This window comes from Panthera onca, chromosome B1 (assembly GCF_046562875.1).
Source record: "Panthera onca isolate mPanOnc1 chromosome B1, mPanOnc1 haplotype 2, whole genome shotgun sequence".
NCBI lineage: Eukaryota > Metazoa > Chordata > Mammalia > Carnivora > Felidae > Panthera > Panthera onca.
In genome coordinates, this window is record NC_138342.1 from 138,467,323 (window position 1) to 138,489,380 (window position 22,058).

At 34.3% G+C, this 22,058-nt stretch overlaps 1 protein-coding gene and 1 non-coding gene across 3 annotated transcripts in view; both read right to left on the minus strand.

The window, feature by feature from the left end:
- FSTL5 (follistatin like 5) overlaps positions 1 to 22,058 on the minus strand; it is a 768,631-nt gene that overhangs the window by 197,278 nt on the left and 549,295 nt on the right. The window lies entirely within an intron of this gene.
- LOC132693457 (U6 spliceosomal RNA) lies at positions 17,264 to 17,372 on the minus strand. The gene has a single exon (XR_009616831.1). It is a non-coding gene; the product is annotated as a U6 spliceosomal RNA (small nuclear RNA).

A 22,058-nucleotide genomic window follows, 5' to 3' on the forward strand; every position in this document is an offset into this window, starting at 1 on the left:
GTTCAGTCATAACATAAATAATACAGGAAGACATAACGCACAACATAGGGAATATTGTCAGTAATATTGTGACTGCTTTGTGTGGTGATAGCTGGTAACTAGACCTGTCATAATAACACTTTCATAATGTATATAAATATCAAATCACTGTGTTGTACAGCTGAAACTAATATAATATTGCATGTCAATTATTCTTCAATAAAAAAGGAAAGAGACTTACAAAATGTTTCCATTGATATAATAGTAATAAATTAAAAATGTCTATCATTTTTATAGAACTACTATTCAAAGGGTTTTATGTGTATATGGATTCAGATTTGCCCCAAAGATAATAAGGATTAATTAAGTTTCAGAGTCCCTCATCTGTACATTTACAAGGATATGACAGGAACCCTGAAATGTGTGTATATTGCTATATGTTTCTGTATAATTTATAAATATATTGAAGTTTCTGATTTCCTGTCTTATTGTAATAAACATCCAATTTTGTATCTAATTGTTATTTATAATTTGTATTCTATTTCTTAAATAGAGCACCTTTAAACTACAGGTGTTTTATTTTTTTAATGGAATTTACAGGGTTTTTTTAAGTTTATTTATTTATTTTGAGAGACAGAGAGAGACAGAGCGAGACAGAGTGCAAGTGGAGGAGGAGCAAGAGAAAGGGAGGGAGAGAATCCAGGCAGGCTCCACACTGTCAGCACAGAGCCCAATGCAGGGCTCAAGAACTGTGAGATCATGACCTGAGCCTAAAGCAAAAGTCAGATGCTTAACCAACTGAACCACTCAGACGCCTCAAAATGTGGGTGCTTTAAAACTTCAAGGTCACATAATGTTGAACCACCCCGATTATATGAATTCTTTATATTTTGGCAATATTGTACTTTACACATGAATAAACAGAAGTCAAAAAGATGAAGTAACTTATCTATGAAGATTTTTAGTTAATTTTACAATATTCAAAACTAGGCCATCTGACTGTGAAGTCCAAGTTCTGGAAGTCCATGCTTTATGGATATAAGCATCAATATAGATGAATCTCCAAACACAATGGCGAATGCATATGTAAAATACAATATGACTCAATTTATGTAAAATTCAAAAGGCAAAAATTAACTGTATCTTTTAGGTATATATGCATTATACATTATATACATTTATGGTAAAAATAAAAAACAACAAATAACTAGTTAACATATAAGTCATGGTAAGTGTTATATCTACAGAAAAAGAAGGAGAATATAATGGGGAGGAGCCTATAAGCAGCTTCAAGTTTGTTGTTAATGCTATATTTTTTAAATGATTATTGGGTCCATAATCATCACTGCATTTTTTTTTAAGTTTACTTACTTTAAGAGAGAAGAAAGTATGATCTGGGGAAGAGGAAGAGAGAGAGAGAGAATCCCAAGCAGGTCCCTCACTGCCAGCACACAGCCAGATGCAAGGTTCAAACCCACAAACCGTTTTATCATCATCTGAGTCGAAATCCAGAGTCGGAGGCTTAACCAATTGAGCCACCCAGCAGCCGCCTATAATTATCAGTGTATTACTTTACTTTAAGTTGTATACTTTAAGTTGAAGTGATTTTTAATGAATTGTTAACAGCTAAACACACACAGTTAGGAGTATAGACCCCTGGGAGCACAAATGCTTCCAGCCATTTCTCCATGGACCTCACTATTTGCTCATGAAAAACACTGGGGGTAGTAGAGATCAGGGGGAGCATCCATCAAGTGTAGTTCTGATGTTGTGTAACATAATGTAGTCCTGCTGCTGAGAAAAAAGAAACAACAGTTCTTGTCTGAGTCTTCTCCCCAGTGGAATAAAGTTTTAAACTGCCAAAGAAAGGCAGTGAATCCTGTCACTTTCTGTTGGTGAAAACTTACTGAGTTTGGGAAAGGGAGAAAGGCAAGAAATCTTCCTACTTCCAGAAAATTAAAGATCCCTTAACACTGGGGGCAGGCAGGATATCTGAGAAAACTCTGCTCAAAAGACTCAGAGACACATGAACAGCCTAAGGCTAAGGTTGAATGAGGAAAACATAGAATGCTTCCTTGCTCCTCACCACCCAGGATATCAAGAACCAGAAAATAAGCAACAGCAGAATACCACTAATGGGGAGGACAAGAGCATGGAGAGACAACTTCGCTGAGGCACAAAAGTATAAAATTGAAGGTGGACCAAGCAGAATCAAGAATTTTCTCAGATAAGCAATCTAGCTCCCACCTTAACCAAAAGGTACCACTAGAGGAACTTGAAACTGTCTAACTTGGTCTCTACTACCCCACACAGAATATGCGGATTTCAACAAAAAAATTATGAGACACACAAAATTGAAAGGAAAAATAATTTGTTGTTGAGAGGTGAAACAATCAAAAGAACTAATCTCAAGTATAAATCTACTGTTAGGAAAATCAGATAGGGGATAACATAACAATGATTAATATGTCACAGGCTCTAGTAGAGAAACTTGAAGACATTCATGAATGGATGGGTAATTTCAGGAGAGAAATAGAAGCAATAAGAAAGTGTCAAAATACATGCTGGAAATAAATTTAAACACACACACAGTAGCAGAGATGAAGAGCGCCTTTGACAGGCTCATCAGTATGCCTGACACATCCAAAGAAAGACTCAGTGAACTTGAATATAGGTCAATAGACATTACTCAGATGGAAACACACACAGGAAATTAGTGAAATAAAAATTTAGAAGAAAGAGAGAGAAATGAGCATCCAAGAGATATAGGCCAATATCAGTCTAAAATGTGTGTAATTGAAATCCTAAAAGAAAAGAGAGAGAGAGAGAGAGAGAGAGAGAGAGAGAGAGAGAGAGAATGGAGAGAAAAATGCTTGCAAATGAATAGTCAAAATATTTTCAAAGATAACTAATTAAAAAAACAACCAGGAAATAAATTCATACTGCTGAAGACCAAAGATAAAGAGAAATGCTAAAGGTTGTCAGAAAAACAAATGCACATAATCAACTTTAAGGACCTGGAGAGCCTTCCAGGTTCTTGACACCAGGTATTACCAGAGTAAAAGTATCGACATATCTGAAAAAAAAATATGTATAATGTAGAGGAGTGGATGATCTCCAACAGAGGTTAAGAAAAATCAGGGAAGTGAGGTAACAATATCAATATCAATTCTCCAACATAAAATAAGAGAAGTTCTCTTTCCCTGACCAAGAGAAGTTGGACCATTCAATCATTGATAACCTTATTGCAAATATCAGTCAATCACTCCATCAATTAATTGTTTGAGCATATATAAATAAAAAATGCATACAATTTTAACAGAAAATGATCAGATTCTGATGCTATTATATATTCAAATGATAAAACTAATCATCTCTTGGTATTTGTACCTAAATAATATTCATTTCCAATCACTTTCTTTTCAATAGAATTTGCTTCTTACTTTCAATGTAGTTTTGATAATTATCTTCCCAATATCTTCTTGGGTTGATTTTCATATTCAGTTAAATTGAGTTTAATATTCATTGATAGATATCTTAAATTTCACAGATTAAATCAGCAAATAATAATATGCAAAAATCCACTCAGCACTATTACCATGAATCATCAGTCTTGAATCAGAAGAGCTCTGAGAACCAGAAGAAAGCAAACACATAATTCAAAAACCAATCAAGAGGCAGAAACCACACAGTAATTTGAGCATGGAATTTTCTATTAGAAATTACTAACTGTAACAATGAATTACAGTAATGGGTGATCGTCTACTAAAAGTACTCTAAACAATGTAGGAATAACAGATACAGGGGCAACCATTACCCAGAGAGATGAGATAGTAAGCCTAAAGAAGAGACTCCTTTCCTGCATTGCTGACACCCAGGCTTTTGTAGAAGGTAGGCATGTCCATGGTCATTAGAGAGTAGAAAATTCACTGAGCTGCAAAGCTTCCCAAGAGGTACAGGAGAAATTTTTCATAGGACGTACCCTGCTGGAAACCCCCAACTGAGAAGTCACTTATGGTGTTGTTGGAGAAATCTACCCATGGGGACTGCCATGAGCTGTTAAAAATCGTGTACTTTTAGAGTCAAGGGACTAAACCAGGAGTTGCACAAAGCTTTGGGGCTAAAAAGTTGCACATAGTGCAGAAGTCTGCCAAGGAAAACACACCAGAACTTGAAAGAGAAACCTTCCTACTGATGTGTTCTTCTAGTACTCTCTACTAAAAAAGCATGCCATCTGCTACAGGAGAAATATTTTCAAATATATTACAGAACTATCATTTAAGGGTGATTAGAGAGAAGACACAATGCATCAAAAAAACATCAATTTTCAGTATCTTTCAAGAAAAATGCCAAATTAGGAAAACAAAAGGTCAGCGGTCTGATCTACTACAAGCCATATGTTTTTCACTACACACACTTTCTATCCTCATTCACCAATAAAGAGAACAAGAGGGGAGAGGGGATAACATATAGAGAATAAATTCAAAAGTATCCCAGGGCTGGATACATTGTTATTTTCAGTTTGTGAAAATTCATCAAACTGTAAATTTGTGGTTTATGCATTTGTCTGTAACATTTTTTAATAAAGATTTAAAATAAAATATCCTTGTTGCAAAGTTTAATTTCTGATTATTAGTGACTGCCTGTGTGTAGCACTCCATAGAATCCATGTCTATAGCCCTATTAACACGTATTTCTCTCTGTTGTAATTGCCTATTTAATTGCAATGCTCTGAATTGAAAATAATTTTATTTCCACATCCTAAATAAAGGTTTGTTAAAAAGGAACTAAAGAATGAGTTTACTGTGGAAGTAAAGACTTGTCAGTCATTCAAAACATGTTTTTCTATGACTTCCCATTTTTCCTCTACATGAAGATAATTGTCATTATATATGCTATCAGGAAGCTACTGGCAACAGTATTAATTATTTTATGGTAAAAACCAGATGACCCTCATTTAACTCCCTAAGTTCTTGCCCTTCAATGAAATTTACTAGTTGGACACCCAACTCATCCTCAATACTGAAAGTTGAAATGTCTTTGCCCTTCAATGGAAAATCATCCCAAATCTTAAAAGGTAGGTCTTTTTGACAGTGTTGTTAACATAAGAATCACCTTTTGTGGTAGATAGATTTCACTGATGGTCTCAATTACTTGCTTTTCTAAACAATGTAATTTGCTCTCTATATTTCTAGTCTTCTCTTTGACTATGACTTTTGCTGTTTTAGTTACTCTGGCTAAAGTGATTTAGTAAATGTGATGCAAACAGAGACTTGAAAAAAAGAAAAGTGCATTTCTGCTTGCCCTATTACATGACTTGTCCTTCTCTCTTCTGGATTCTTGCCATTAGCATAAGCACACGCAGATTAGCCTCCTACAAATTGAGACACCCTATGGGGTAGAGCTAAATCATCCCAACTGAGGCTATTCAAGACTGAGCAGTTCATGGCTTACACACAAGTTTATTACATTGGACTGAGAAAATTAAGCAAGGTCAGTCTAGTTTAATCCAGATCATCAAGGTCTCCATGCTAACCCAGAACCTTGCAAGAAATAATGAATGGTTGCAATTTTAAGTCATTTAATTTTGGAATAATGTATCATGTAGCAATGTTAATTAGTGTAACTTTTTACCTCTGGCTGGAGTTTTCTCTTACTTGATTTTTTTTCATTATTAAAATTTTGTTTGGTTTTGTTTTCTTAAGAAATAATGTTCAGAGCACTTCACTAGAGTTATTGAATAGGCAAACTGAATAAGAATCAAAAAGCCACATGTAGAACATTAAGTGATCACTTGGGTTTCTCAATAACTAGAGAGCATTTTTCTTCATATCAGCAATGAGAGATTGTAAATCTAAATTGTATTACAACCAAAATAGAGAATATCATATACCATGAACTTTAAAATTACGTGGGATGAGTTAAGAGCTTATATTTAAAATCTATAAATGCTGAGCCTACTAAATAATATAATTGATGAAAAATGAAATTAACAGTTAAAAATTAAATATACAGTAGTAATGTTCTGATTTCATTAAGAAAGTTGCAACGTTTAAATAAAAAATGTTTTTTAAATCATTTGGAAGTCTTTTACAATCAAAAGGTGATAATTCAATAAATGTAGACTTACTGTTGTTTCATTATGTGTGAACTGACCCACAGGTTGTTATTAAGTAACATAACAAGTTTGATGACCATCAGTGAGGTAATAATGATGAACAGCCGAACAAAACTGAACAGTCTCATGTTCCATATCATTCTGCAAGTTAGGGGAAAGAACCTTATGATTTCATGATTAGTCATGAAATACTGTTTATATGAGAAATTTATTACTGAATTTTTCTTCTCTGGGCAGTTAGATGATAACCCTATTATTGGCTCAGTTGTCTTTCGTAAGTTAGGAGAAAATGGGGAGTATTGTTCTTCTAATTGCATGCACGACAGGTAAAATATAGGTCATATTCAAAAACAATGACTCTTTTTTTTACATTAATGCTGTCTGTTACCACGATAAGAATAAATAAGACTTTAAAAAATGAAGAACAGGGACGCCTGGGTGGCGTAGCCGGTTAAGCGTCCGACTTCAGCTCAGGTCACGATCTCGTGGTCCGTGAGTTCGAGCCCCGCGTGGGGCTCTGGGTTGATGGCTCAGAGCCTGGAGCCTGCTTCCGATTCTGTGTCTCCCTCTCTCTGCCCCTCCCCCGTTCATGTTCTGTCTCTCTCTGTCTCAAAAAAATAAATAAACGTTAAAAAAAATTAAAAATAAAAAATGAAGAACATTAAATAACTTCTCTAAGACTATTTCTTTCAGGAAATGTTTGTTGGATACCTTCTTTTTGGCTGGCCACTTTGAATCTCAGGCAAAGGCTGCGTACTTGTCTTTTCATATGTCCTATGGGAAGGGATAATTTCCTTTTAACTAATCACAAAGAAAAAAGATATAATCGGTACTGAGGACCTGAATAAAGATGATTCTTTATTCTACTCCTAATCTTAAAAAAATTTTCAACTCTCCAATCCAATGGGTGCTTACTTAGAACAAAGATGTTTACAGAATTTATAGGATGCTGATTATTTAGCATTTCAAAATGTTTATTTTTTTCTTTCTACTTATTCTTTGTGCTTTCTTCAGCTTTATTGGATGATATTATACATCCACATGTGTAAACTTAACCCACCAAAACTATGCTTATTAGAGAAGCCTGGTTGATGCTTTTTAGTTAACAACACTTTAATTCTAATTACTTATTTAAGTCATTGACTTTCTGAAAAATCAAAACTTGAATTTGAAATCCAGCTTTGTCACAGACTGCTTTCAAGAAAACTGGAGAAAGCTGTTTCCACTCTCCAAGCTTCAATTTCCAAATATACAGAACGGGGTCGAAAACATTTGCTCACTTTATGTCACAAGTAGATCTGAGGAGAAAATGAAAATAAAATGATGTTTCGGAAAGCACTTTGTAAATTACAGTAAAATAGGACATATGACCCTTTTAATGATAAGGAATTAAAAGTTTGTATATTAGCACATCTAATTTTGCATGCATTGAAGGTTTCCAAATGGGAGGTAAACATGTTAAAGTAACAATCAATATTATAATTACTTTTAGCAGTTCATTCCAACATCACCAATCAGTATAGTTTTCATACAGTTGGTAAAATTAAGATGTTCTGAAGTTCTTTTATAAATGCAGCTGTATATTCTTCTGTTTGGAAGGACTGTTTCTCTCACGGTTCCTTTTCTTTGGTCTACAAAGGCTCAGATAGCTTCGTTGTTCGGATGATAATTTCACATTTAGAGCAAAATGGTAAAGAAAAGCTAACTGAGAATAAAGCAATACTTCCTCATTTGAGATTTTCTACACATTTCTAAACTCATCAAAAAGGATGAAGTAAAAAGTCATAACTAAGAATCTTAATTAGTATATATTCTTTAAAAACTTATTTACCTCATGTTAACATCTGTAGAAGAAAAACCACATGTGATATACTAATAGAAAATGTCACATGAGAGTTTTAAATTTTATATCAAAAAAGAATATATGATTGCCTATGCAGTCTTGTCTCTTGCCATCAGGCTCACAGAGGCCTTTTTTGATTTCTTTCCAGCAGTCCAGAATCCTTTCCACCCTGTAGTGCTCACACCTATTGCTTAGTGCACACCTTCCAGAACATCTCCTATATTCCTTGAGATATTACACTAAATTTCCTGTTGGATAACAAAAATGATGTCCCCTCTGTATAATCTATCATATTACTCTATACTTTTTATTCTTAACTTTTGGTACAATTGCTATTAGCTTTTAAATTTTATGTGACTATTTTTAATGATCTATCTCCATAGTCTTATCCACGAAGGCAGGTAGCATGTAGTTCACTACATGTCTTCAGCATGTAGCACCATGCCTGGCATATGGGAAGAGTGCAATAGACATTTGAGTGTGTTAATAAAATAAATCAATAATAATTTCTCTTTTTCAAATTTCCCAAGCATTTAGTTGGAAAATTATTTATTATAAACAACATTTTAAAGTCTATATCATGCTGAAAATAAGTTTATTTTACCTTTGATTAGACTTTTTATTAAGTGGTAGATCATTAAGTGTTGTTATTTAGATTTATTAGATAAAATTATGCTGCAGCATTCCGGTTTTAAACCCAACAAATATACTTAAACCTTAAATTATTTATTTCATTGGATTCCAGAGCATTTTATTTATTTATTATTTATTTATTTATTTATGAGAAAGCGAGAGAGTGTGAACAGGGGAGGGGCCAGAGGGAGAGAGAGAATCATAAGCAGTCTCCATGTCCAGCACAGAGCCCCACGTAACGCTTCATCTTACAACCGTGAGATCATGACCTAAGCTGAAATCAAGAGTTGGCCGCTTAATTGACTGAGCCACCCAGGCACCCCCTCCACAGCAAATATTTTGTTTAAAGATGGTTATCAAAATTAAATTCAATCCTGATACGTCATGGGGCTAGTTTGCTGGATTGAATTAGGTCAAGCTATCAAGAACAGTGACTGGTCTAATATTTTTTCCTACTTACATGTTACTAAGTAGGCCTGCTCAAGTTCTGTGAATGCTGGCGGAAGACATGAGATTCCTGGGTCAGTGACAAAAGTCTTCCTTATTTGTAGTGCAGCAAGCAGCATGAGCTTCACACTTTTATCAGTTCCCCTTGCCCCGTCAGCCTTATGGGAATGATGCAAAGCAGCCCGGGTGAATGCTGCACATAGTAAGCAAGCCCAAACTCTGTTTTGGAGGGAGACACTATTTCCATTTTCAAGGACTGTATTCTACACAAATACCCTTACAAACATAGTCCTGAACGAAAACCGTCAGTGCCTCTGTTCAAAAGACATGCAAAAATGTTTAACACTCAATGGAAAATTGTTTTTTAATGTACTCCTCATTTAATGGAAATCTTGCAGTTTATACTTTGAAATAATCATTTTATTCATTTTATCAGAGCAGTACTGTGTCAGAAAACTTTTATTTCCATACGTATATTTAAGCACACTAAATATGACACCAATTAAAGCGTATACTGGCTTGTTGAAACTCTTCTCGCTAATAAAAAATAGATAATACGCAGCCATAGAAATGTTGAATGTCGGCTTTCCTTCTTTTGGATTATATTTCTAGAGCCAATCATGTTGCACATTTGTAAAATGCTCCGTTGCATGTGTAAGGGTTACATATGCTCTAATCACAGAACTACGGTTTTGTTATAGAATGCTTAAGCTGGCAGAAGTGATAAAGATGAGATAGAGGTGTACATCACGTAATAACATCAAATATAATATCTCTTTTACTTTCCCAATGCATGCTGCTGGCCTCAGAAGAAAACTGATTCTATCCTTGCTTCAGCCCAATTTTGCTTTAAATTTGAAAAATTTGAGGTGATCGCATGGCTGAAGTCAGTAAATTCAATCCAGGTTTGCAAAATCTAGAAAGGACTGCTTTAAACAAGAGAGTGGGGGAGGATCATTTCAGTGGGGATAGCACATCACCCCTGGCATGGAAACCTAAATTCAAAATCAAATGGTGAGGGGTTGAAATTGAAAATGAAGACTCTGCCACAAATTTCATTCTTGAAATGACAAGGCAGCTTCTTTGTAGTGATATGAAATTACTAACTTAAATCAACTTCTTCCATAATTTATTTCATTTATATTTTGGTTGTGGATGAAGTTTCTCTGTAGAGATTTTATGTACTATAGTTTTTGCATGGCAATTTCAGGTGCAGATATAATGAAAAATTGACTATTTTCTATAGCCCCTTTTCTCATTCATAAGACAAAATAACCAACATAATTAAATTTTAAATTATGAAAGACATACATAAAATTACTTGTAAGATAACTCAATTCAGTATATTTATTCCATCAAGGAATAAATGGACACAGAAGATCTGAATAATTTGCCCAAGGTCATAGAGTAGGTGAGGTCAAGAGATGAAAAAAATATAAACATAACTTCCTAGATCAGTCAATTATTTAAATCATCATCTTAAGGCTTTCTTTGCAATTTAATCATTAATACTCTATGAAGAAACCTGAGATATCTTTTTCTTCTATTCTTTTTTTTTTTTTTTTAGACCTTTGCCTGAAATAGAATATATGAAAGCCATTATAACAAATCTTCTAAGTGAAGACCATGTGTTTGGACTAGAAGGAAAATATAGATAAAAGCCTTCCAGTGTGACATCAATGGGTTAATGGGTCCCAAGTGAGAGCTGGGGGTCACTCACAGTGTTAACTTGAGAATAATGCTTTGGACTAGAAGCCATTTTGGCCAGGTGTGGCAGGCTTTCAGCCAAAGATGAAGAATCAGCAGAAACACCTTTAGATCAAATTATGAGAGCAGAGCTACAGCAGAAACAGAGACAATGGAGGAGGGGTGTCCAGAACTCTTGGGGATACTATGCCCATTCCAAGATGCTTCTGAAGCCAGGATAGGAGAAGTGGCATTCAAACACTAGAAGGTAAATATATTTTCCTAGATATCTCTAGAGCTATTAAGGTGGGATGCCTGGTGAAAATGGGACAAAGGTACATAAATCTGGTGCTGGCAAAGCAGTTTTGAGTATAAATGGAAGGGACTATGTGCTAAGCAGTGTGGGGCGCCTCATGTGGATCACCTTTTTCCATACTGACAAGATTCCTGGGTGGTGGGCAAGATGAGCCTCATTTTGCAGAAGAAAAAACTAAGGCTAAGAGTGGTGAATTCCCATTGCTAGGAAGTAGCAGGGCCCAAAGTTTGAGCCAACCTTGGTTGGTGGGCTTGTTTCTTTTTCATAAGGTGCTTAGCTACAGCCAGGTACCTGCTTTTGGAAGCCTAGTGGATACAATAAAAGGAGTAAGAAACAGAAGTAACATTTTGAGAGAATTTGCCACAGACCTGAGCTGATACACAAGGAGGGGGTGGCTTCCTGATACAACTGGAAAAAAAGGCACAAAATAGGCACAATGTGGGTGGACAGTCCAGTTACTCAGCTGTGGTTGGGACAATGGGTGAGAAGAGAAACATTTGAGGGATTCTCAGCTTCTCAGCCTGAATGTGGATGTTTGGATTTCCTAGTCATCAAGGAGGAAGGAAGAGAAGTGATTTTCCATTTCTTCTCAGCACCAGTGAAGCATTTACTGGTTGAGTAGGTGGGGGAGAGGCTGGCGAGGGGTGTGAAGAGAAGGCATATTTTTTTCTTCAGTGGCCAGTGGAAGGCAGCCACAGCGCAGCACCACTCCTTGGCACTGGGGTAGCCAGATCTCCTACCTCCCAGGGAGCAACATAGGATGTGGAGGGCTGGTGGAGGCACCGACCAGGTCCTGCATGCAGCCACCACTCCCACATGAGTCTGAGGACATTCTGACATGTCTCAGTAGTTATCATACAGTATGGTGTGCCTTTCCATTAAGATGGGGACTTCACAAGGGCAGGATTATATCTTTTTTAAAAGCTATGGTCTTAGGTCAGATTTACCTATGAATATACTCTGAGGATCAGTTGGGAATGTTCTCAGGAGCAATACCTATTAGAACATGAGGGAAAGGATGAATGGTGATGGGATTAGAACAGAGGCCATGGGGAGCTTGGAGTGTGGCTGGATACAGGCTCATGACATGACATGTCCAGGAGCAGGACGTATCTATTTCTATTTCTTTAAATGTATTTTTAAAATATTTTAAAAGATCTTTATAAAAGATTAAAAGTAAGTATGTAGTAAGTATGTAACTTACTACATACACTCTTATGATAACTGTAGCCTTTATCACTAATTAGCTAAAAATTAGCAATATGTTATATGTTTTTGTTCATAAATGAATTTTTTATCCATTGTAAATATTCATGAAACACTCACTAGGGAGTATACGGTATTCAAGGTCCTCTGTATACCAAAGTGTACCAACTAACCAAGAAATTGCCATCAGGAAGCTTAATTACAGTGAGGACAATACAACAGTAAATACAGACAAGAACTAATTTCTTAGCGCAAAATTATGGGAAAAAAATTTAGGGTGGAAAAGTTATTTTGGATGGAATGGTCATATAAGGCCTCTCTGCCAGGGCATATCTTACTAACGAAACTATAAGCTTGAAAAGGAACCAGCCATGGGAAGGGCCGTAAAGAAATCTGTGAATATCACAGCAGTTACTTCAGGCTGGATGAGTTCATCTGGAGAAAAGAGAAGGGGGTTAAATCTGGCCGTGCCAAAATCTGTAGATTGTTAGTGAAGGACGAGTTGGCAAGCAAGAAGACTCAAGATCCTCCAGAAGCACAAAAATAAAACCAGCAATGTGCCAAGAGAGAAAGCCAAAAGAGAAAAGAGATTCCTCACATTGTGTGCCTTCTAATAATTAACAACTTTTTTTTTTAGCATTTATTTATTTATTTTTGAGAGAGAGAGAGAGAGAGAGAGCGAGTGAGCACAAGCGCGAGAGGGGCAGAGAGAGAGGGAGACACAGAATCCAAAGCAGGCTCCAGGCTCTGAACTGTCAGCACAGAGCCCGACTCACAAACCATGAGATCATAACCTGAGCCGAAGTTGGACACTTAACCAATTGATCCACCCAAGCGACCCTAATAATTAACAACTTCTAATGCAGAACTTCAATTAATTGCCAAACATGAAAATAAAATAAATAAAAATAAAAAAACAAAGTATAACTTCAATATTACTTTAGAATAAAGGAAAAGCAATAAAATAATAGATACATAAAAGTAATTTGAATAATAACTTGAAATATTGTATTCATATTATTAAAAGAAGATGTTTTATGCCTACTACTTTCAGGATAATAAATAGTACATAATTCAATAACACAGTAATCAAAGAACAAGGATTTATTTCATGGTATTCATTAGTGTGTTTTTTCACTAAAGGAAAATAAAATCAGTGGCATTTTATAAGGCTAGAATAGTCAGCTTTCTCTATTTTGCCCTTTACCAGAACCAGTGTATGATCAGGATGAATGAATTTGGTGCTTGAAAACCACGCTATTGTGTTCTACCATTGTGATATTCATTAGCGCCCGCTGCCACATTAACATAAACTTGTGATATGATTTTCTAGATTCTTTTAACAACAATAAAAGGTCACACAGTTCACTTGGACTTTGGAAGTAGGGAAGACACAATATCTTTATCAGGGCATTACTTCAATGAAGGCATATAAGGCTATAAAAGCTTCAGAGGGAATTTCTGCTTGTGAACTGAAAAACTGGTAAACAGTGCTGTAGAGGTCTGTTTCTGTAGGGAAAGGTATTGAAGTAGAATCTATTCTAAAAGCAAGAATTATGTGATGAAGACAAATCCCATACCTCTTTTTGTCTCAGAATTACCATCTACAAAACGGGAATGTTAGTGATAATCTTATAATATTAATGATGTTACAAGGTTCTATGATTCTATTTGTAAAATATACTGACAAATGTGTCTGCAACACTGCAATTGTAACATAAATATCTATTATTGGTGTTCTGTTATTATAATCTTAAGTAGTTTAACAATTCTACCTTATGACTGAATACTGAAATTCAGAAAAGCTTGGAGCTAAAAAAGGTACTAACAAATCTTTTTTTTCCTTTTTTTCCCTTTTTTTAGTATTTTTAAATTTTATTTTAGACAGAGAGAGCACACACAAGTGGGGAGAAAAGGCAGAGGGAGAGAGGAGAGAGAGAGAATCTTAAGCAGGTTCCATTCACAGCGTGGAGCCCAACACAGAGTTTGATCTCACGACCCTGGCATTCATGACCTGAGCAGAAACCAAGAGTTAGACACTCAACTGGCTGAGCCACCCATGCACCCTGGTACTAACAAATCTTTAACCAAGCCTGAAGGAAACTGTATCTATTGAACTCAAAATATAATCATAGAATTTCTTATAAACTAAAACTAATTATGTGACAATTCACAGTAGTGCATCTAGTGTAATGCTCTCAAAACTTAACATGGTGGCCTAATCATATAAGTGCTCATAGGATGCTGATGCTGATGAAGAAGAAGGCCCCGAGACAGAAAGACTACAGAGTAGAGCAGGAAAACGGGGGGCCAGAAGGCAAAATCCCTGATAATGTCTTCAAATATTATCCAGTTTAAGAAAACATACAGGTAAATCCATATGCAATAACTTTTATCTGCATTTCAAAAATATTCATCTGAGTTTTCCTTTAAAGAACACATTCCTTCAGCATCTTTTAGATGAAAAATTACAAGTTTTGTTTCATATGTAACTTTTCCGGAACATATCTTGTCTGTGAAGTAACAATGTATGTAGAGAATGCAAAAAAATACAATTAAGTCTGAAGGTCATGTTTAAAATAGTCATTTTCTGTGAAGACTTTGAATTGAAACAAACATAAAATATGCAAAACATGAACTCCTAATGTAGCTCAATTATATTTCATATATCATCGACCAATTAATCAAATGAGTTTTAGGTTTATTTTGTTATTTAATCCTTATTACATTCCCAAATTCTTCTTATGTTTAAAGAAGGAAAATAGTTGAGTGCTTAAATTTAAAATGTAGTATTGGCTTATACACAATAATTGCTATTTAAAATACTCTTGCTTACAATTTATTTGAACTCCTTAAAGTGGGAGTTTCACAGTGTGGTTTTTTATATTAGATAGGGCTAATATTTTCTGTGATATCTTGACATTCTTATTTAGTAATTATCTTATCTCAGAATTATACAAAATCAAGTTAATAAAATTAGTATAAATTTAAAGCTTAATTATTCTGTATGGATTCTGATAAACTTTCCAGTCTTACTCTAGTATGAACCAAATGATCTGATGTTGAGCAATTATGTGATCCTGAGAAAGCTGGGCTCCTTGAATTTCAGTTTCCTTGAATTTTTTTATCTTTAAAAAAATTTGTTTAGCATTTATTTATTATTGAGAGACAGAGCATGAGCATGGGAGGGGCAGAGAGAGGGGGAGACACAGAAACCAAAGCAGACTACAGGCTCTGAGCTGTCAGCACAGATCCCGTTGTGGGGCTCCAACTCAGGATCATGACCTGAGCCGAAGTTGGTCGCTTAACTGAGTGAACCACCCAGGCACCACCAGTTTCCTTATCGTTTAAAATAAGATTAGTAAAACTGAATTTATTTGATTAAATAAGTTTAGATCGGCAAATCTTCTAGTATACTATCCATCACAAAATAGACATTAGTTAAAGTAGAAGTATAAAGAAGTAATTTAGCAGAGTGACAGGAGCAAGGATTTTGAAATCAGAACTTTGGAAAGGACTTGAATTCCATTCTCTACTCTTGGATTCCATTTCACAAGTCAACTGGCTTCACTAATTAGTAAGAATAAAAATGTTTATGTTGCATAATACAAGCACACGAAGTTTCTGGTAAATTGCAAGTAATCACAATCATTGTCATTTATGACTGTATTCCAACAACCTATTCTCATTAATTAACCTTTTACCTATACTCTGATAGCAAACCATTTCTATATTGCACCCAGTAGACAATACACTATATTTAAAATAAGTTTATTCCCAGAGACTATGTATTCACAGTCATTCCAAATTCACCAACACCTCTTCATCATCCAATGGTTGACGATCTCAAAAATATGGGAGTAAAAGAGAACTTCAATTTAAATATAGGTTTGCAATCAGGTGTCCATTACTATCTGTTATGGAACCTCAAAGAGATTCATTGAGATAATAGAAATTGTAACCAATCAACAAGATGAAATGATCATGTAGAACAAATAAAGGGGAGAATCTTCCTGAATAATTAGGAGTCCATATAATCCTTTCTTCCAGATTTATACACAATCTGTATTATATACAATTTGTATTATATACAATTGTATTGTATGATTTTTTGCCTCTTTAAATATCAAAATCTTTAAACATAAAAAATATTTAGAATCATACAATACTCTTGTTATCTCATAAAAATATTATTAATTTTTCATTATAAGCATATCAATCCATGTAGCATGGAAAGAAATCTAAAAATAAGTGAAAATGGGATTTAATTCCCCTCATTAGATCAAATAAACATCATAACGAAATGGTACAAATATTCTCCATCTCTTCAGTGCTCCTATATTTATAATATCAGTGTACTTCCAATACCATCAACATTTTCCATAATCATGTGTATAGAAACTTTTTACTAGGCTATTATAGCAATACATTTTTTAAACTGTAGCATGCATAACTTTCCTTCTGTCAAAATTATTTTATTAAGCCACCTTTTAAAATTGTTTGGATTATATCTGCTACTCAGCAACCATATTCTCTTACTTCTGGTAATTGGACTTTTAAAAGAGCAACAATTCTCTTTCACCCTTTCTTTTTCTTTTTCTTTCTTTTTTTACTAAGTATATCTTCAGATTTTGTTACTTTATTGTTTGAAAAATGGAAATAATTTTGCTAAACACTTTACAAACCTAATGTCGTGTGTGAAAAGTGTACCATCCTCACTTTACAATGAAGAAAGAGGCTCCCAATCTCCTCAGCCTAGAGAAGACATCTAGTTAAAGGCAGAGAAGGACTTCATAATGGTAGAGCCCAGCCTTCACACAGCTCCTTATGGCAGGTCATGCATTGCCGTAGCTCAATACTTAAATCATGGTTAAGAACAAAATGCAACTTTACCACAGTGATATTTTCGTTTTTCACTTATTATTTTATAAGTATTATTAATGCGGATTGGTATTTCTGAGTATTTCCATAATTTGCTTCTTTCAACTTTTTTAAATTCAATCCTCAGGGGATAAACCCCAAGGTTGTATCTGTGAAGCCCATGTTGAGATCTCTACATATTCATTACGTCATTCTTATGTGGGGCCATGCTAATCTTCTCTGTTTCATTTCCATTTTAGTACATGTGTTGCCCAAGGGAGCACTCTACATATTCATCACTGTTTAAAATTTATGTAGTTTGCAGGGAAAAGCATACATTAGGAATATGTATAAACAAGTTTAAGTTTAAAAACTGTAACTATTTTATTTGTTTTATATTTAAGATAGGTCACCTGATTTTTGAGATATCTAGTTTGTATTATTATAGTCCGACAACACTCTTACAGGAAATTATTTTGATTTTTGTTGTCGTGGAAGTTGGTACTAGACAAGCATGTGGCTAGATAAACAGGGGCCAGAATGGTTTGGGCTACTACCAATCTAACCAAAGCTATATTCATTTAATGGATTTCTTGACACAGTGTTCACATTTTTTTTTCCCCTGAAGCCTCAAGTCTCACTCAAGAAGCTACCATGATAGGCATAGAAACTTTTTACCTACTTTATAGAGAAGATGTATGAGCTCTTGTATCTTCTCTCCTTTCTTATTTAAAATATACTCTTGTTTTTTTTTTTTAATGTAATCTGCATATCGTTTGTATCAAAGTCTCAATGAGTGCTTGTTTAAAAATACAGATTACTTTTTCCAGCCCAGCTAATTACTAGATCTTGAGAAGGAATAAAGCACTTCACAATGAAATTCTCCCAGAGATGATTTTTAACATAAAATAATTTTTAAGACACACTTAACATACTTTTGTCTTTTTGCCTTTCTTAGTGAAAAAGTAAATAAATAAAGTTCCCCTACATTTCTAAGAAGGAAATATTTACTTTTCTTAAACATATTATCTCACATATTCCTTTTGTCACTCTTTGCAAAATGTCCTCCTTTATCCCCAGTCCTAATTTAGTTAAAAGCCCTTATTTATTGGCTTATGTAATGTTCATGTTAAGCCCTTTCTATCATGGCATTATTTGATCTAGAAGTAAAAGTTAAAAATTAGCCAAAAGATTTGGTTTTGTAAGTGAGATATCAGCAATTTTGTTAGCACTTCCTCCTCCACTTTTTTTGTCTGTGTGACTAAAATGTGTACATGATGTCCAAAGTGCAACCACCATCACAAAGGAAGGCACAGAATGAGGGATGGAGGAGCCCGGGTCCCAAGGCCACAGCTGATCAACCATTCCATCTCCAGCCTGTCCAATTTTGACTTGAGTTATGAAAGACAAACACATCCTTACTTATTTAAGCCACTGTTTTTTGAGTTTTATCTTACTTGTATTCATATTCAGCTCCTAGTTAAGATGATGTATAGATTTGATCAGGAACAATTTCAACTTTATTTTTTAATTGTTTTGATCACAATATTGTTCTGGAATTTCCATTGCCCTACCCTTACTCCATTTTCCCAGATATTTTGTTATTATCAAAGTTAGTACCTGGAAATTCTACCTTTGGGTAAAAAAAATGGATCCTGGATACCATCGGATGTCATGAATATCTGGCATTTGTTGTTTCTACACCTCTATTCTGATGTTTATATGACATATTCATTTTCAGGCTGACTATATCCACATAATGGCTCCCATAATAGAATTTCTCAGGATATGACCCCAGAAGTATATCCTTATAAATCTAAGCAGAGCAGAAAGAGCTCAAAAAAATCTATCCATTCATCCAAAACTTGGGATTGATATTGACTACATGTTTTGGTTTTGGTGACCACGGTGTTATGTGTGCCCCATCTGGAACTAAGGATGAGGTCATCTACATCCAGACCCATGGACACAGAGTCATGGAGAGATGGTTATCTAAGAAGATAAAGAAATTCTGGGCTGGCAAAATTAAAAACAAAGAAACAAACAAACAAAAAAACCCAACACTTTCCACTCTAGTACTGCCTTACTTTTTACATTTTATATTTGCCTGGAATGCTAAAATATCTATTTTTTTCTTAAGCACCCTGTTTTCAATACTTCAGTTGCATTCTTTAACCAACTATTTCTTCCTACATCTAAATCCCTTTAATATCTTCCATTGAACTATGCTTGTATACGAGAAACTGAGCAGAACCTTCCACTACTGCCTAAGGCAAGAGAGTTTGGAATTTGAGTCTAGTCATATAGTCTGCCTACTAGAAAAAGAAAAAAAACAAACACAAAAACAAAATAAAACAAAAAAAAGAGCCCTCTTCAGAAAAAGAAAAAAGAATCCACAGTGTTCATAACATATTGTTCTTACTATACACTATCCAATTAAAAATAAACCAGACAAGCAAATTGAAAAACAGGACCAAACTGAAGAGAAAAAAAAAATCTGTCAATAAAAACTAATACTTAGATGACTGAGCTATTGCATTAAGTAAATAAGGAGTTTACATAGGATGCTATAAATAGGATCAAAGATTCAAAGAAAAAAAAGGAATGACAAAAAAAATCTTGAGGCATGTGGGTGGCTCAGTCAGTTAAGCATCCGACTGTTGATCTCAGCTCAGGTCACGATCTTACAGTTGATGAGACACAGCCCATGTGTTAACTCAATCAACAAGACATGACAGAAGCTGTATAGCTCTACATCTCCCAAAAATTGTTTTTATTGTCAAAATCTTTTCCCACCAAGAAAGTTCATATTTTAGATGTTTTCAATGGTAAATCCTAGACAGACTAAGGAATGAACTAATATACCAATCTTACAAACACTTCCACAAGTACAGAAGAAAGCACCTCTCAACATATTTTATGAGCTCAGAAAAAAATTTGATGTCACAACATGAGAAAAACATTGCTAAAATAGAATATTATAGCATTTCATAAATATAGACAAAACTGTTAAAATGTTAGTATTGGAAAACAGCAATATATGTAAATGATAACACATAAAAAGATAATATAGTATGAACAAATAGAGTTATTCCAGGAATGAAAAGTTAGTCTAAACCTTAAAAACTAAATACCATAATCTACTATGTTATCAGAATAGCATGATCACGTTAATAAATGAAGAAAAAAAACACTGGACAATTTTCAACTCTCATTAATAATAAAATTCTCTGAATACCAGGAACAGAAAATAACTACCTCAATCTGATAAAGGATATCTTGGTCATTACAATAAATCATGCCCAATTTGCTTTATCCAGGAAACCAAGGTTGGTGCATATTATAAAATTCAACTTCCAGTAAAAGATTAAAAGAGAAAATTCGTAAGACCATCCCAATAACTGCTGAAAAAAATAATATTTGATAGAAAAGAATCTTTGATGATAACATTTTTAGGACATTCAGAATAAAATAAACTTCCTTTATCTGCCAACAGGTATTCAAAATGTCTAGAGCAAACATCCTATTTAAGGGTCAGACCCTTAAAGCTTCCTTTTGAGACTTGAAGAAGAGAAAAATCCCCATTATCATCATTTTCATTCAACACTTTACTGGAGTTTCTAAAAGGTGCAGTAAGTCAAGGAAAAGGAATAAAAGCAAAGACAAGAAAGATGTATTCACAGATGTAAGGACAAAATTATGAATTTTCAATAAAGTGTCAAGTGAAAATACATATAACATACTTGTGTCTTCAACATGAGAAATATTATTTATATCAACACTTAAACATTTATTTTTTAAATTTATGAATAGATTTTTGAGAAATAAAGAAAGCCTCAGTTCCATTCTAACTTTATTTCTAGAGTTTCTTGATAGACTCACAAAAATATCAAGCATCACAAGGGGTGGTGGCAGTTAAAATTATATGTAGATACACATACACAGACACAGACACACACCCAGTTGTATTTGAGATTATATCTGGAACTCATCCTTGACAATAGGAATTTTCTCAAATTTGGGCCCATGTTTCATTTCATAAGATATTGAATGCAATTAGAAATTATGATATTAATGAATACCATTCCTGTCTCATTCTCAAGTGTACAAACAATGACAAAAACATTAGAAGGTGAATTTTTATTTATTTTTTATTTTTTATTTATCACTACAAACACGCTTTCATTCCAATTACTCCATTTTTATCTCAACATTTATGTGGTATTAAATTAAATACATGACTACCAAATGACCATATATTTAAAAAATTGAAATCTGAGGAATGCCTGGGTGGCTCAGTCGGTTAAGCTTCTGACTCTTGATTTTGCCTAAGTTTATGATTCCACAGTTTGTGAGTCAAACCTTATGTCAAGTTCTGCACTGATAGCACAGAACCTGCTTGGGATTCTCTTCTTTCCTCTCTCTTTCTGCCCCTCCCCTGCTTGTGCATTCTCTCTCTCAAAATAAATAAGTAAACATTTTTTAAAAATTTAAATCTAAAATATTGTATCTAGACTCTTTATAAAATATATTATGCTTATTGCTCATTAAGATTATTTATAGTTTTTATATTAGTTAAATGAAATCCTTGTTTGTCAGGATATGTCAGTTATGTTATCAACAAAATCATTTCCTGTGTAATTTTTCATAATACTTTACTTTAAATTAGTTTTCGGTTCACATAAGACACTCTTAAATGCAGAGAACAAACTGAGGGCTGATGGGGGTGGGGAGTTGGGAGAGTGGGCAAAATGGGTGATGGACATTAAAGAGGGCATTTGTTAGGATGAGCACTGGGTGTCATATGTAAGTGATGAACCACAGGAATCTTCCTAAAGCCAAGACTACAGTGTATGTTAACTAACTTGACAATAAATAAAAAGCAAAATAAAATAAAATAAAATAAAATTATAAATTAGTTTTAGGTTCAGTTTTGTGTGTGTGTGTGTGTGTGTGTGTGTGTGTGTTAT